Source organism: Dasypus novemcinctus, chromosome 22 (genome assembly GCF_030445035.2).
Source record: "Dasypus novemcinctus isolate mDasNov1 chromosome 22, mDasNov1.1.hap2, whole genome shotgun sequence".
Classification (NCBI taxonomy): Eukaryota; Metazoa; Chordata; class Mammalia; order Cingulata; family Dasypodidae; genus Dasypus; species Dasypus novemcinctus.
Window position 1 is genome coordinate 1287662 of NC_080694.1, and position 17556 is coordinate 1305217.

Genomic DNA, 17556 nt, shown 5'->3' on the forward strand with positions numbered 1-17556 from the left:
CCCTCAGTTATGCTTTCCTATATAGTAAATGCGAGTATAAAAATATGAATGTTAGCACAAAATCTGAAGTAAAGGAGATAGCTGAAAAATCTCTGCACACAATGCTTAGTTCTCAGAAGTAAATCATATGTGCCATGTTGTTTCATTTAGGTTTAAAGAGTTAGCTGCTATACCGCCGGTTATGCTTTCCTATAGTGTAAATGCAAGTTTTACACATAGGAATGTTAGCCCCAAAACTGAAGTAAAGGAGATAACTGAAAAATCTCTGCACACAATGCTTAGTTCTCAGAAGTAAATCATATGTGCCATGTTGTTTCATGTAGGTTTAAAGAGTTAGCTGCTATACCCCCGGTTATGCTTTCCTATAGTGTAAATGCTAGTTTTACAGATATGAATGTTAGCACAAAATCTGAAGTAAAGAAGATAGCTGAATAATCTCTGCACACAATGCTTAGTTCTCAGAAGTAAATCATAAGTGCCATGTTGTTTCATTTCGGTTTAAAGAGTTAGCTGCTATACTGATCGTTAGGCTTTCCTACTGTGTAAATGCTAGTTTTACAGATAGGAATGTTAGCACAAAAACTGAAAGAAAGGAGATAGCCGCAAAACCTCTGCACACAATGCTTAGTTCTCAGAAGTAAATCATATGTGCCATGTTGTTTCATTTAGGTTTAAAGAGTTAGCTGCTATACCGCCGGTTATGCTTTCCTATAGTGTAAATGCTAGTTTTACAGATAGGAATGTCAGCACCAAAACTGAAGTAAAGGAGATAGCCGCAAAATCTCTGCACACAATGCTTAGTTCTCAGAATAAATCATATGTGACATGTTGTTTCATTTAGGTTTAAAGAGTTAGCTGCTATACCGCCATTTAGGATTTCCTATAGAGTAAAGGCTAGTTTTACAGATAGGAATGTTAGCACAAAAACTGAAAGAAAGGAGATAGCCGCAAGACCTCTGCACACAATGCTTAGTTCTCAGAATAAATCATATGTGACATGTTGTTTCATTTAGGTTTAAAGAGTTAGCTGCTATACCGCCGGTTATGCTTTCCTACAGTGTAAAGGCTAGTTTTACACATAGGAATGTTAGCCCCAAACCTGAAGTAAAGGAGATAACAGAAAAATCTCTGCACACAATGCTTAGTTCTCAGAATTAAATCATATGTGCCATGTTGTTTCATTTAGGTTTAAAGAGTTAGCTGCTATACCGCCGGTTAGACTTTCCTATTGTGTAAAAGCTAGTTTTACAGATAGTAATGTTAGCACCAAAACTGTAGTAAAGGAGATAACTGAAAAATCTCTGCACACAATGCTTAATTCTCAGAAGTAAATCATATGTGCCATGTTGTTTCATTTAGTTTTAAAGAGTTAGCTGCTATACCGCCGTTTACGATTTCCTATAGAGTAAAGGCTAGTTTTACAGATAGGAATGTTAGCACAAAAACTGAAAGAAAGGAGATAGCCGCAAAATCTCTGCACACAATGCTTAGTTCTCAGAAGTACATCATACATGCCATGTTGTTTCATTTAGGTTTAAAGAGTTAGCTGCTATACCGCCGGTTATGCTTTCCTATAGTGTAAATGCTAGTTTTACACATAGGAATGTTAGCCCCAAAACTGAAGTAAAGGAGATAACTGAAAAATCTCTGCACACAATGCTTAGTTCTCAGAAGTAAATCATAAGTGCCATGTTGTTTCATTTCGGTTTAAAGAGTTAGCTGCTATACTGCCCGTTAGGCTTTCCTACTGTGTAAATGCTAGTTTTACAGATAGGAATGTTAGCACAAAAACTGAAAGAAAGGAGATAGCCGCAAAACCTCTGCACACAATGCTTAGTTCTCAGAAGTAAATCATATGTGCCATGTTGTTTCATTTAGGATTAAAGAGTGAGCTGCTATACCGCCGGTTATGCTTTCCTATAGTGTAAATGCTAGTTTTACAGTTAGCAATGTTAGCACCAAAACTGAAGTAAAGGAGATAACTGAAAAATCTCTGCACACAATGCTTAATTCTCAGAAGTAAATCATATGTGCCATGTTGTTTCATTTAGGTTTAAAGAGTTAGCTGCTATACCGCCGTTTTGGTTTTCCTATAGGGTAAAGGCTAGTTTTACAGATAGGAATGTTAGCACAAAAACTGAAAGAAAGGAGATAGCCGCAAAATCTCTGCACACAATGCTTAGTTCTCAGAAGTACATCATATATGCCATGTTGTTATATTTAGGTTTAAAGAGTTAGCTGCTATACTGCCGGTTATGCTTTCCTATAGTGTAAATGCTAGTTTTACAGATAGGAATGTTAGCACAAAAACTGAAAGAAAGGAGATAGCCGCAAAATCTCTGCACACAATGCTTAGTTTTCAGAAGTAAACCATATGTGCCATGTTGTTTCATTTAGGTTTAAAGAGTTAGCTGCTATACCCTCAGTTATGCTTTCCTATATAGTAAATGCGAGTATAAAAATATGAATGTTAGCACAAAATCTGAAGTAAAGGAGATAGCTGAAAAATCTCTGCACACAATGCTTAGTTCTCAGAAGTAAATCATATGTGCCATGTTGTTTCATTTAGGTTTAAAGAGTTAGCTGCTATACCGCCGGTTATGCTTTCCTATAGTGTAAATGCAAGTTTTACACATAGGAATGTTAGCCCCAAAACTGAAGTAAAGGAGATAACTGAAAAATCTCTGCACACAATGCTTAGTTCTCAGAAGTAAATCATATGTGCCATGTTGTTTCATGTAGGTTTAAAGAGTTAGCTGCTATACACCCGCTTATGCTTTCCTATAGTGTAAATGCTAGTTTTACAGATATGAATGTTAGCACAAAATCTGAAGTAAAGAAGATAGCTGAATAATCTCTGCACACAATGCTTAGTTCTCAGAAGTAAATCATAAGTGCCATGTTGTTTCATTTCGGTTTAAAGAGTTAGCTGCTATACTGATCGTTAGGCTTTCCTACTGTGTAAATGCTAGTTTTACAGATAGGAATGTTAGCACAAAAACTGAAAGAAAGGAGATAGCCGCAAAACCTCTGCACACAATGCTTAGTTCTCAGAAGTAAATCATATGTGCCATGTTGTTTCATTTAGGTTTAAAGAGTTAGCTGCTATACCGCCGGTTATGCTTTCCTATAGTGTAAATGCTAGTTTTACAGATAGGAATGTCAGCACCAAAACTGAAGTAAAGGAGATAGCCGCAAAATCTCTGCACACAATGCTTAGTTTTCAGAAGTAAACCATATATGCCATGTTGTTTCATTTAGGTTTAAAGAGTTAGCTGCTATACCCTCAGTTATGCTTTCCTATATAGTAAATGCGAGTATAAAAATATGAATGTTAGCACAAAATCTGAAGTAAAGGAGATAGCTGAAAAATCTCTGCACACAATACTTAGTTCTCAGAAGTAAATCATATGTGCCATGTTGTTTCATTTAGGTTTAAAGAGTTAGCTGCTATACCGCCGGTTATGCTTTCCTATAGTGTAAAGGCTAGTTTTACACATAGGAATGTTAGCCCCAAAACTGAAGTAAAGGAGATAACTGAAAAATCTCTGCACACAATGCTTAGTTCTCAGAAGTAAATCATATGTGCCATGTTGTTTCATTTAGGTTTAAAGAGTTAGCTGCTATACTGCCCGTTAGCCTTTCCTATAGTGTAAATGCTAGTTTTACAGATAGGAATGTTAGCACAAAAACTGAAAGAAAGGAGATAGCCGCAAAACCTCTGCAAACAATGCTTAGTTGTCAGAAGTAAATCATATGTGCCATGTTGTTTCATTTAGGTTTAAAGAGTTAGCTGCTATACCGCCGGTTATGCTTTCCTATAGTGTAAAGGCTAGTTTTACACATAGGAATGTTAGCCCCAAAACTGAAGTAAAGGAGATAACTGAAAAATCTCTGCACACAATGCTTAGTTCTCAGAAGTAAATCATATGTGCCATGTTGTTTCATTTAGGTTTAAAGAGTTAGCTGCTATACCGCCGGTTATGCTTTCCTATAGTGTAAATGCTAGTTTTACAAATAGGAATGTCAGCACAAGAACTGAAAGAAAGGAGATAGCCACAAAATCTCTGCACATAATGCTTAGTTCTCAGAAGTAAACCATATGTGCCATGTTGTTTCTTTTAGATTTAAAGAGTTAGCTGCTATACCGCCGGTTATGCTTTCCTATAGTGTAAAGGCTAGTTTTACACATAGGAATGTTAGCCACAAAACTGAAGTAAAGGAGATAACTGAAAAATCTCTGCACACAATGCTTAGTTCTCAGAAGGAAATCATATGTGCCATGTTGTTTCATTTAGGTTTAAAGAGTTAGCTGCTATACCGCCGGTTATGCTTTCCTATAGTGTAAATGCTAGTTTTACACATAGGAATGTTAGCCCCAAAACTGAAGTAAAGGAGATAACTGAAAAATCTCTGCACACAATGCTTAGTTCTGAGAAGTAAATCATATGTGCCATGTTGTTTCATGTAGGTTTAAAGAGTTAGCTGCTATACCCCCGGTTATGCTTTCCTATAGTGTAAATGCTAGTTTTACAGATATGAATGTTAGCACAAAATCTGAAGTAAAGAAGATAGCTGAATAATCTCTGCACACAATGCTTAGTTCTCAGAAGTAAATCATAAGTGCCATGTTGTTTCATTTCGGTTTAAAGAGTTAGCTGCTATACTGCCCGTTAGGCTTTCCTACTGTGTAAATGCTAGTTTTACAGATAGGAATGTTAGCACAAAAACTGAAAGAAAGGAGATAGCCGCAAAACCTCTCTACACAATGCTTAGTTCTCAGAAGTAAATCATATGTGCCATGTTGTTTCATTTAGGTTTAAAGAGTTAGCTGCTATACCGCCGGTTATGCTTTCCTATAGTGTAAAAGCTAGTTTTACAGATAGGAATGTTAGCACCAAAACTGAAGTAAAGGAGATAACTGAAAAATCTCTGCACACAATGCTTAGTTCTGAGAAGTAAATCATATGTGCCATGTTGTTTCATGTAGGTTTAAAGAGTTAGCTGCTATACCCCCGGTTATGCTTTCCTATAGTGTAAATGCTAGTTTTACAGATATGAATGTTAGCACAAAATCTGAAGTAAAGAAGATAGCTGAATAATCTCTGCACACAATGCTTAGTTCTCAGAAGTAAATCATAAGTGCCATGTTGTTTCATTTCGGTTTAAAGAGTTAGCTGCTATACTGCCCGTTAGGCTTTCCTACTGTGTAAATGTTAGTTTTACAGATAGGAATGTTAGCACAAAAACTGAAAGAAAGGAGGTAGCCGCAAAACCTCTCTACACAATGCTTAGTTCTCAGAAGTAAATCATATGTGCCATGTTGTTTCATTTAGGTTTAAAGAGTTAGCTGCTATACCGCCGGTTATGCTTTCCTATAGTGTAAAAGCTAGTTTTACAGATAGGAATGTTAGCACCAAAACTGAAGTAAAGGAGATAACTGAAAAATCTCTGCACACAATGCTTAATTCTCAGAAGTAAATCATATGTGCCATGTTGTTTCATTTAGGTTTAAAGAGTTAGCTGCTATACCGCCGTTTAGGATTTCCTCTAGGGTAAAGGCTAGTTTTACAGATAGGAATGTTAGCACAAAAACTGAAAGAAAGGAGATAGCCGCAAAATCTCTGCACACAATGCTTAGTTCTCAGAAGTACATCATATATGCCATGTTATTTCATTTAGGTTTAAAGAGTTAGCTGCTACACTGCCGGTTATGCTTTCCTATAGTGTAAATGCTAGTTTTACAGATAGGAATGTTAGCACAAAAACTGAAAGAAAGGAGATAGCCGCAAAATCTCTGCACACAATGCTTAGTTTTCAGAAGTAAACCATATGTGCCATGTTGTTTCATTTAGGTTTAAAGAGTTAGCTGCTATACCCTCAGTTATGCTTTCCTATATAGTAAATGCGAGTATAAAATTATGAATGTTAGCACAAAATCTGAAGTAAAGGAGATAGCTGAAAAATCTCTGCACACAATACTTAGTTCTCAGAAGTAAATCATATGTGCCATGTTGTTTCATTTAGGTTTAAAGAGTTAGCTGCTATACCGCCGGTTATGCTTTCCTATAGTGTAAAGGCTAGTTTTACACATAGGAATGTTAGCCCCAAAACTGAAGTAAAGGAGATAACTGAAAAATCTCTGCACACAATGCTTAGTTCTCAGAAGTAAATCATATGTGCCATGTTGTTTCATTTAGGTTTAAAGAGTTAGCTGCTATACCGCCGTTTAGGATTTCCTATAGAGTAAAGGCTGGTTTTACAGATAGGAATGTTAGCACAAAAACTGAAAGAAAGGAGATAGCCGCAAAACCTCTTCACACAATGCTTAGTTCTCAGAAGTACATCATATGTGCCATGTTGTTTCATTTAGGTTTAAAGAGTTAGCTGCTATACCGCCGGTTATGCTTTCCTATAGTGTAAAGGCTAGTTTTACACATAGGAATGTTAGCCACAAACCTGAAGTAAAGGAGATAACTGAAAAATCTCTGCACACAATGCTTAGTTCTCAGAAGTAAATCATATGTGCCATGTTGTTTCATTTAGGTTTAAAGAGTTAGCTGCTATACCGCCGGTTATGCTTTCCTATAGTGTAAATGCTAGTTTTACACATAGGAATGTTAGCCCCAAAACTGAAGTAAAGGAGATAACTGAAAAATCTCTGCACACAATGCTTAGTTCTCAGAAGTAAATCATATGTGCCATGTTGTTTCATTTAGGTTTAAAGAGTTCGCTGCTATACTGCCCGTTAGCCTTTCCTATAGTGTAAATGCTAGTTTTACAGATAGGAATGTTAGAACAAAAACTGAAAGAAAGGAGATAGCCGCAAAACCTCTGCACACAAAGCTTAGTTCTCAGAAGTAAATCATATGTGCCATGTTGTTTCATTTAGGTTTAAAGAGTTAGCTGTTATACCGCCGGTTATGCTTTCCTATAGTGTAAAGGCTAGTTTTACACATAGGAATGTTAGCCCCAAAACTGAAGTAAAGGAGATAACTGAAAAATCTCTGCACACAGTGCTTAGTTCTCAGAAATAAATCATATGTGCCATGTTGTTTCATTTAGGTTTAAAGAGTTAGCTGCTATACCACCGGTTATGCTTTCCTATAGTGTAAATGCTAGTTTTACAAATAGGAATGTCAGCACAAGAACTGAAAGAAAGGAGATAGCCACAAAATCTCTGCACATAATGCTTAGTTCTCAGAAGTAAACCATATGTGCCATGTTGTTTCTTTTAGATTTAAAGAATTAGCTGCTATACCGCCGGTTATGCTTTCCTATAGTGTAAAGGCTAGTTTTACACATAGGAATGTTAGACCGAAAACTGAAGTAAAGGAGATAACTGAAAAATCTCTGCACACAATGCTTAGTTCTCAGAAGTAAATCATATGTGCCATGTTGTTTCATTTAGGTTTAAAGAGTTAGCTGCTATACCGCCGGTTAGACTTTCCTATTGTGTAAAAGCTAGTTTTACAGATAGTAATGTTAGCACCAAAACTGCAGTAAAGGAGATAACTGAAAAATCTCTGCACACAATGCTTAATTCTCAGAAGTAAATCATATGTGCCATGTTGTTTCATTTAGGTTTAAAGAGTTAGCTGCTATACCGCCGTTTACGATTTCCGATAGAGTAAAGGCTAGTTTTACAGATAGGAATGTTAGCACAAAAACTGAAAGAAAGGAGATAGCCGCAAAATCTCTGCACACAATGCTTAGTTCTCAGAAGTACATCATATATGCCATGTTATTTCATTTAGGTTTAAAGAGTTAGCTGCTACACTGCCGGTTATGCTTTCCTATAGTGTAAATGCTAGTTTTACAGATAGGAATGTTAGCACAAAAACTGAAAGAAAGGAGATAGCCGCAAAATCTCTGCACACAATGCTTAGTTTTCAGAAGTAAACCATATGTGCCATGTTGTTTCATTTAGGTTTAAAGAGTTAGCTGCTATACCCTCAGTTATGCTTTCCTATATAGTAAATGCGAGTATAAAAATATGAATTTTAGCACAAAATCTGAAGTAAAGGAGATAGCTGAAAAATCTCTGCACACAATACTTAGTTCTCAGAAGTAAATCATATGTGCCATGTTGTTTCATTTAGGTTTAAAGAGTTAGCTGCTATACCGCCGGTTATGCTTTCCTATAGTGTAAAGGCTAGTTTTACACATAGGAATGTTAGCCCCAAAACTGAAGTAAAGGAGATAACTGAAAAATCTCTGCACACAATGCTTAGTTCTCAGAAGTAAATCATATGTGCCATGTTGTTTCATTTAGGTTTAAAGAGTTAGCTGCTATACCGCCGTTTAGGATTTCCTATAGAGTAAAGGCTGGTTTTACAGATAGGAATGTTAGCACAAAAACTGAAAGAAAGGAGATAGCCGCAAAACCTCTTCACACAATGCTTAGTTCTCAGAAGTACATCATATGTGCCATGTTGTTTCATTTAGGTTTAAAGAGTTAGCTGCTATACCGCCGGTTATGCTTTCCTATAGTGTAAAGGCTAGTTTTACACATAGGAATGTTAGCCACAAACCTGAAGTAAAGGAGATAACTGAAAAATCTCTGCACACAATGCTTAGTTCTCAGAAGTAAATCATATGTGCCATGTTGTTTCATTTAGGTTTAAAGAGTTAGCTGCTATACCGCCGGTTATGCTTTCCTATAGTGTAAATGCTAGTTTTACACATAGGAATGTTAGCCCCAAAACTGAAGTAAAGGAGATAACTGAAAAATCTCTGCACACAATGCTTAGTTCTCAGAAGTAAATCATATGTGCCATGTTGTTTCATTTAGGTTTAAAGAGTTCGCTGCTATACTGCCCGTTAGCCTTTCCTATAGTGTAAATGCTAGTTTTACAGATAGGAATGTTAGAACAAAAACTGAAAGAAAGGAGATAGCCGCAAAACCTCTGCACACAATGCTTAGTTCTCAGAAGTAAATCATATGTGCCATGTTGTTTCATTTAGGTTTAAAGAGTTAGCTGCTATACCGCCGGTTATGCTTTCCTATAGTGTAAAGGCTAGTTTTACACATAGGAATGTTAGCCCCAAAACTGAAGTAAAGGAGATAACTGAAAAATCTCTGCACACAGTGCTTAGTTCTCAGAAATAAATCATATGTGCCATGTTGTTTCATTTAGGTTTAAAGAGTTAGCTGCTATACCACCGGTTATGCTTTCCTATAGTGTAAATGCTAGTTTTACAAATAGGAATGTCAGCACAAGAACTGAAAGAAAGGAGATAGCCACAAAATCTCTGCACATAATGCTTAGTTCTCAGAAGTAAACCATATGTGCCATGTTGTTTCTTTTAGATTTAAAGAATTAGCTGCTATACCGCCGGTTATGCTTTCCTATAGTGTAAAGGCTAGTTTTACACATAGGAATGTTAGACCGAAAACTGAAGTAAAGGAGATAACTGAAAAATCTCTGCACACAATGCTTAGTTCTCAGAAGTAAATCATATGTGCCATGTTGTTTCATTTAGGTTTAAAGAGTTAGCTGCTATACCGCCGGTTAGACTTTCCTATTGTGTAAAAGCTAGTTTTACAGATAGTAATGTTAGCACCAAAACTGCAGTAAAGGAGATAACTGAAAAATCTCTGCACACAATGCTTAATTCTCAGAAGTAAATCATATGTGCCATGTTGTTTCATTTAGGTTTAAAGAGTTAGCTGCTATACCGCCGTTTACGATTTCCGATAGAGTAAAGGCTAGTTTTACAGATAGGAATGTTAGCACAAAAACTGAAAGAAAGGAGATAGCCGCAAAATCTCTGCACACAATGCTTAGTTCTCAGAAGTACATCATATATGCCATGTTATTTCATTTAGGTTTAAAGAGTTAGCTGCTACACTGCCGGTTATGCTTTCCTATAGTGTAAATGCTAGTTTTACAGATAGGAATGTTAGCACAAAAACTGAAAGAAAGGAGATAGCCGCAAAATCTCTGCACACAATGCTTAGTTTTCAGAAGTAAACCATATGTGCCATGTTGTTTCATTTAGGTTTAAAGAGTTAGCTGCTATACCCTCAGTTATGCTTTCCTATATAGTAAATGCGAGTATAAAAATATGAATTTTAGCACAAAATCTGAAGTAAAGGAGATAGCTGAAAAATCTCTGCACACAATACTTAGTTCTCAGAAGTAAATCATATGTGCCATGTTGTTTCATTTAGGTTTAAAGAGTTAGCTGCTATACCGCCGGTTATGCTTTCCTATAGTGTAAAGGCTAGTTTTACACATAGGAATGTTAGCCCCAAAACTGAAGTAAAGGAGATAACTGAAAAATCTCTGCACACAATGCTTAGTTCTCAGAAGTAAATCATATGTGCCATGTTGTTTCATTTAGGTTTAAAGAGTTAGCTGCTATACCGCCGTTTAGGATTTCCTATAGAGTAAAGGCTGGTTTTACAGATAGGAATGTTAGCACAAAAACTGAAAGAAAGGAGATAGCCGCAAAACCTCTTCACACAATGCTTAGTTCTCAGAAGTACATCATATGTGCCATGTTGTTTCATTTAGGTTTAAAGAGTTAGCTGCTATACCACCGGTTATGCTTTCCTATAGTGTAAATGCTAGTTTTACAAATAGGAATGTCAGCACAAGAACTGAAAGAAAGGAGATAGCCACAAAATCTCTGCACATAATGCTTAGTTCTCAGAAGTAAACCATATGTGCCATGTTGTTTCTTTTAGATTTAAAGAATTAGCTGCTATACCGCCGGTTATGCTTTCCTATAGTGTAAAGGCTAGTTTTACACATAGGAATGTTAGACCCAAAACTGAAGTAAAGGAGATAACTGAAAAATCTCTGCACACAATGCTTAGTTCTCAGAAGTAAATCATATGTGCCATGTTGTTTCATTTAGGTTTAAAGAGTTAGCTGCTATACCGCCGGTTAGACTTTCCTATTGTGTAAAAGCTAGTTTTACAGATAGTAATGTTAGCACCAAAACTGTAGTAAAGGAGATAACTGAAAAATCTCTGCACACAATGCTTAATTCTCAGAAGTAAATCATATGTGCCATGTTGTTTCATTTAGGTTTAAAGAGTTAGCTGCTATACCGCCGTTTACGATTTCCGATAGAGTAAAGGCTAGTTTTACAGATAGGAATGTTAGCACAAAAACTGAAAGAAAGGAGATAGCCGCAAAATCTCTGCACACAATGCTAAGTTCTCAGAAGTACATCATATATGCCATGTTGTTTCATTTAGGTTTAAAGAGTTAGCTGCTAAACCGCCGGTTATGCTTTCCTATAGTGTAAATGGTAGTTTTACACATAGGAATGTTAGCCCCAAAACTGAAGTAAAGGAGATAACTGAAAAATCTCTGCACACAATGCTTAGTTCTCAGAAGTAAATCATAAGTGCCATGTTGTTTCATTTCGGTTTAAAGAGTTAGCTGCTATACTGCCCGTTAGGCTTTCCTACTGTGTAAATGCTAGTTTTACAGATAGGAATGTTAGCACAAAACTGAAAGAAAGGAGATAGCCGCAAAACCTCTGCACACAATGCTTAGTTCTCAGAAGTAAATCATATGTGCCATGTTGTTTCATTTAGGATTAAAGAGTGAGCTGCTATACTGCCGGTTATGCTTTCCTATAGTGTAAATGCTAGTTTTACAGATAGGAATGTTAGCACCAAAACTGAAGTAAAGGAGATAACTGAAAAATCTCTGCACACAATGCTTAATTCTCAGAAGTAAATCATATGTGCCATGTTGTTTCATTTAGGTTTAAAGAGTTAGCTGCTATACCGCCGTTTAGGTTTTCCTATAGGGTAAAGGCTAGCTTTACAGATAGGAATGTTAGCACAAAAACTGAAAGAAAGGAGATAGCCGCAAAATCTCTGCACACAATGCTTAGTTCTCAGAAGTAAATCATATGTGCCATGTTGTTTCATTTAGGTTTAAAGAGTTAGCTGCTATACCGCCGTTTAGGATTTCCTATAGAGTAAAGGCTAGTTTTACAGATAGGAATGTTAGCACAAAAACTGAAAGAAAGGAGATAGCCGCAAAACCTCTGCACACAATGCTTAGTTCTCAGAAGTAAATCATATGTGCCATGTTATTTTATTTAGGTTTAAAGAGTTAGCTGCTATACCGCCGGTTATGCTTTCCTATAGTGTAAAGGCTAGTTTTACACATAGGAATGTTAGCCCCAAACCTGAAGTAAAGGAGATAACTGAAAAATCTCTGCACACAATGCTTAGTTCTCAGAAGTACATCATATATGCCATGTTGTTTCATTTAGGTTTAAAGAGTTAGCTGCTATACCGCCGGTTATGCTTTCCTATTGTGTAAATGCTAGTTTTACACATAGGAATGTTAGCCCCAAAACTGAAGTAAAGGAGATAACTGAAAAATCTCTGCACACAATGGTTAGTTCTCAGAAGTAAATCATATGTGCCATGTTGTTTCATGTAGGTTTAAAGAGTTAGCTGCTATACCCCCCGGTTATGCTTTCCTATAGTGTAAATGCCTGTTTTACAGATATGAATGTTAGCACAAAATCTGAAGTAAAGAAGATAGCTGAATAATCTCTGCACACAATGCTTAGTTCTCAGAAGTAAATCATAAGTGCCATGTTGTTTCATTTCGGTTTAAAGAGTTAGCTGCTATACTGATCGTTAGGCTTTCCTACTGTGTAAATGCTAGTTTTACAGATAGGAATGTTAGCACAAAAACTGAAAGAAAGGAGATAGCCGCAAAACCTCTGCACACAATGCTTAGTTCTCAGAAGTAAATCATATGTGCCATGTTGTTTCATTTAGGTTTAAAGAGTTAGATGCTATACCGCCGGTTATGCTTTCCTATAGTGTAAATGCTAGTTTTACAGATAGGAATGTTAGCACCAAAACTGAAGTAAAGGAGATAACTGAAAAATCTCTGCACACAATGCTTAATTCTCAGAAGTAAATCATATGTGCTATGTTGTTTCATTTAGGTTTAAAGAGTTAGCTGCTATACCGCCGTTTAGGATTTCCTATAGGGTAAAGGGTAGTTTTACAGATAGGAATGTTAGCACAAAAACTGAAAGAAAGGAGATAGCCGCAAAATCTCTGCACACAATGCTTAGTTCTCAGAAGTACATCATATATGCCATGTTGTTATATTTAGGTTTAAAGAGTTAGCTGCTATACTGCCGGTTATGCTTTCCTATAGTGTAAATGCTAGTTTTACAGATAGGAATGTTAGCACAAAAACTGAAAGAAAGGAGATAGCCGCAAAATCTCTGCACACAATGCTTAGTTTTCAGAAGTAAACCATATATGCCATGTTGTTTCATTTAGGTTAAAGAGTTAGCTGCTATACCCTCAGTTATGCTTTCCTATATAGTAAATGCGAGTATAAAAATATGAATGTTAGCACAAAATCTGAAGTAAAGGAGATAGCTGAAAAATCTCTGCACACAATACTTAGTTCTGAGAAGTAAATCATATGTGCCATGTTGTTTCATTTAGGTTTAAAGAGTTAGCTGCTATACCGCCGGTTATGCTTTCCTATAGTGTAAAGGCTAGTTTTACATATAGGAATGTTAGCCCCAAAACTGAAGTAAAGGAGATAACTGAAAAACCTCTGCACACAATGCTTAGTTCTCAGAAGTAAATCATATGTGCCATGTTGTTTCATTTAGGTTTAAAGAGTTAGCTGCTATACTGCCCGTTAGCCTTTCCTATAGTGTAAATGCTAGTTTTACAGATAGGAATGTTAGCACAAAAACTGAAAGAAAGGAGATAGCCGCAAAACCTCTGCAAACAATGCTTAGTTGTCAGAAGTAAATCATATGTGCCATGTTGTTTCATTTAGGTTTAAAGAGTTAGCTGCTATACCGCCGGTTATGCTTTCCTATAGTGTAAAGGCTAGTTTTACACATAGGAATGTTAGCCCCAAAACTGAAGTAAAGGAGATAACTGAAAAATCTCTGCACACAATGCTTAGTTCTCAGAAGTAAATCATATGTGCCATGTTGTTTCATTTAGGTTTAAAGAGTTAGCTGCTATACCGCCGGTTATGCTTTCCTATAGTGTAAATGCTAGTTTTACAAATAGGAATGTCAGCACAAGAACTGAAAGAAAGGAGATAGCCACAAAATCTCTGCACATAATGCTTAGTTCTCAGAAGTAAACCATATGTGCCATGTTGTTTCTTTTAGATTTAAAGAGTTAGCTGCTATACCGCCGGTTATGCTTTCCTATAGTGTAAAGGCTAGTTTTACACATAGGAATGTTAGCCACAAAACTGAAGTAAAGGAGATAACTGAAAAATCTCTGCACACAATGCTTAGTTCTCAGAAGTAAATCATATGTGCCATGTTGTTTCATTTAGGTTTAAAGAGTTAGCTGCTATACCGCCGGTTAGACTTTGCTATTGTGTAAAAGCTAGTTTTACAGATAGTAATGTTAGCACCAAAACTGAAGTAAAGGAGATAACTGATAAATCTCTTCACACAATGCTTAATTCTCAGAAGTAAATCATATGTGCCATGTTGTTTCATTTAGGTTTAAAGAGTTAGCTGCTATACCGCCGGTTATGCTTTCCTATAGTGTAAAGGCTAGTTTTACACATAGGAATGTTAGCCCCAAAACTGAAGTAAAGGAGATAACTGAAAAATCTCTGCATACAATGCTTAGTTCTCAGAAGTAAATCATATGTGCCATGTTGTTTCATTTAGTTTTAAAGAGTTAGCTGCTATACCGCCGGTTATGCTTTCTTATAGTGTAAATGCTAGTTTTACAAATAGGAATGTCAGCACAAGAACTGAAAGAAAGGAGATAGCCACAAAATCTCTGCACATAATGCTTAGTTCTCAGAAGTAAACCATATGTGCCATGTTGTTTCTTTTAGATTTAAAGAGTTAGCTGCTATACCGCCGGTTATGCTTTCCTATAGTGTAAAGGCTAGTTTTACACATAGGAATGTTAGCCCCAAAACTGAAGTAAAGGAGATAACTGAAAAATCTCTGCACACAATGCTTAGTTCTCAGAAGTAAATCATATGTGCCATGTTGTTTCATTTAGGTTTAAAGAGTTAGCTGCTATACCGCCGGTTAGACTTTCCTATTGTGTAAAAGCTACTTTTACAGATAGTAATGTTAGCACCAAAACTGAAGTAAAGGAGATAACTGAAAAATCTCTTCACACAATGCTTAATTCTCAGAAGTAAATCATATGTGCCATGTTGTTTCATTTAGGTTTAAAGAGTTAGCTGCTATACCGCCGTTTAGGATTTCCTATAGAGTAAAGGCTAGTTTTACAGATAGTAATGTTAGCACAAAAACTGAAAGAAAGGAGATAGCCGCAAAATCTCTGCACACAATGCTTAGTTCTCAGAAGTACATCATATGTGCCATGTTGTTTCATTTAGGTTTAAAGAGTTAGCTGCTATACCGCCGGTTATGCTTTCCTATAGTGTAAATGCTAGTTTTACACATAGGAATGTTAGCCCCAAAACTGAAGTAAAGGAGATAACAGAAAAATCTCTGCACACAATGCTTAGTTCTCAGAAGTAAATCATATGTGCCATGTTGTTTCATTTAGGTTTAAAGAGTTAGCTGCTATACTGCCCGTTAGCCTTTCCTATAGTGTAAATGCTAGTTTTACAGATAGGAATGTTAGCACAAAAACTGAAAGAAAGGAGGTAGCCGCAAAACCTCTGCACACAATGCTTAGTTCTCAGAAGTAAATCATATGTGCCATGTTGTTTCATTTAGGTTTAAAGAGTTAGCTGCTATACCGCCGGTTATGCTTTCCTATAGTGTAAAGGCTAGTTTTACACATAGGAATGTTAGCCCCAAAACTGAAGTAAAGGAGATAACTGAAAAACCTCTGCACACAATGCTTAGTTCTCAGAAGTAAATCATATGTGCCATGTTGTTTCATTTAGGTTTAAAGAGTTAGCTGCTATACCGCCATTTAGGATTTCCTATAGAGTGAAGGCTAGTTTTACAGATAGGAATGTTAGCACAAAAACTGAAAGAAAGGAGATAGCCGCAAGACCTCTGCACACAATGCTTAGTTCTCAGAATAAATCATATGTGCCATGTTGTTTCATTTAGGTTTAAAGAGTTAGCTGCTATACCGCCGGTTATGCTTTCCTACAGTGTAAAGGCTAGTTTTACACATAGGAATGTTAGCCCCAAACCTGAAGTAAAGGAGATAACAGAAAAATCTCTGCACACAATGCTTAGTTCTCAGAAGTAAATCATATGTGCCATGTTGTTTCATTTAGGTTTAAAGAGTTAGCTGCTATACCGCCGGTTAGACTTTCCTATTGTGTAAAAGCTAGTTTTACAGATAGTAATGTTAGCACCAAAACTGTAGTAAAGGAGATAACTGAAAAATCTCTGCACACAATGCTTAATTCTCAGAAGTAAATCATATGTGCCATGTTGTTTCATTTAGGTTTAAAGAGTTAGCTGCTATACCGCCGTTTACGATTTCCTATAGAGTAAAGGCTAGTTTTACAGATAGGAATGTTAGCACAAAAACTGAAAGAAAGGAGATAGCCGCAAAATCTCTGCACACAATGCTTAGTTCTCAGAAGTACATCATATATGCCATGTTGTTATATTTAGGTTTAAAGAGTTAGCTGCTATACTGCCGGTTATGCTTTCCTATAGTGTAAATGCTAGTTTTACAGATAGGAATGTTAGCACAAAAACTGAAAGAAAGGAGATAGCCGCAAAATCTCTGCACACAATGCTTAGTTTTCAGAAGTAAACCATATGTGCCATGTTGTTTCATTTAGGTTTAAAGAGTTAGCTGCTATACCCTCAGTTATGCTTTCCTATATAGTAAATGCGAGTATAAAAATATGAATGTTAGCACAAAATCTGAAGTAAAGGAGATAGCTGAAAAATCTCTGCACACAATACTTAGTTCTCAGAAGTAAATCATATGTGCCATGTTGTTTCATTTAGGTTTAAAGAGTTAGCTGCTATACCGCCGTTTATGCTTTCCTATAGTGTAAAGGCTAGTTTTACACATAGGAATGTTAGCCCCAAAACTGAAGTAAAGGAGATAACTGAAAAATCTCTGCACACAATGCTTAGTTCTCAGAAGTAAATCATATGTGCCATGTTGTTTCATTTAGGTTTAAAGAGTTAGCTGCTATACCGCCGTTTAGGATTTCCTATAGAGTAAAGGCTAGTTTTACAGATAGGAATGTTAGCACAAAAACTGAAAGAAAGGAGATAGCCGCAAAACCTCTGCACACAATGCTTAGTTCTCAGAAGTAAATCATATGTGCCATGTTGTTTCATTTAGGTTTAAAGAGTTAGCTGCTATACCGCCGGTTATGCTTTCCTATAGTGTAAAGGCTAGTTTTACACATAGGAATGTTAGCCCCAAACCTGAAGTAAAGGAGATAACTGAAAAATCTCTGCACACAATGCTTAGTTCTCAGAAGTACATCATATATGCCATGTTGTTTCATTTAGGTTTAAAGAGTTAGCTGCTATACCGCCGGTTATGCTTTCCTATTGTGTAAATGCTAGTTTTACACATAGGAATGTTAGCCCCAAAACTGAAGTAAAGGAGATAACTGAAAAATCTTT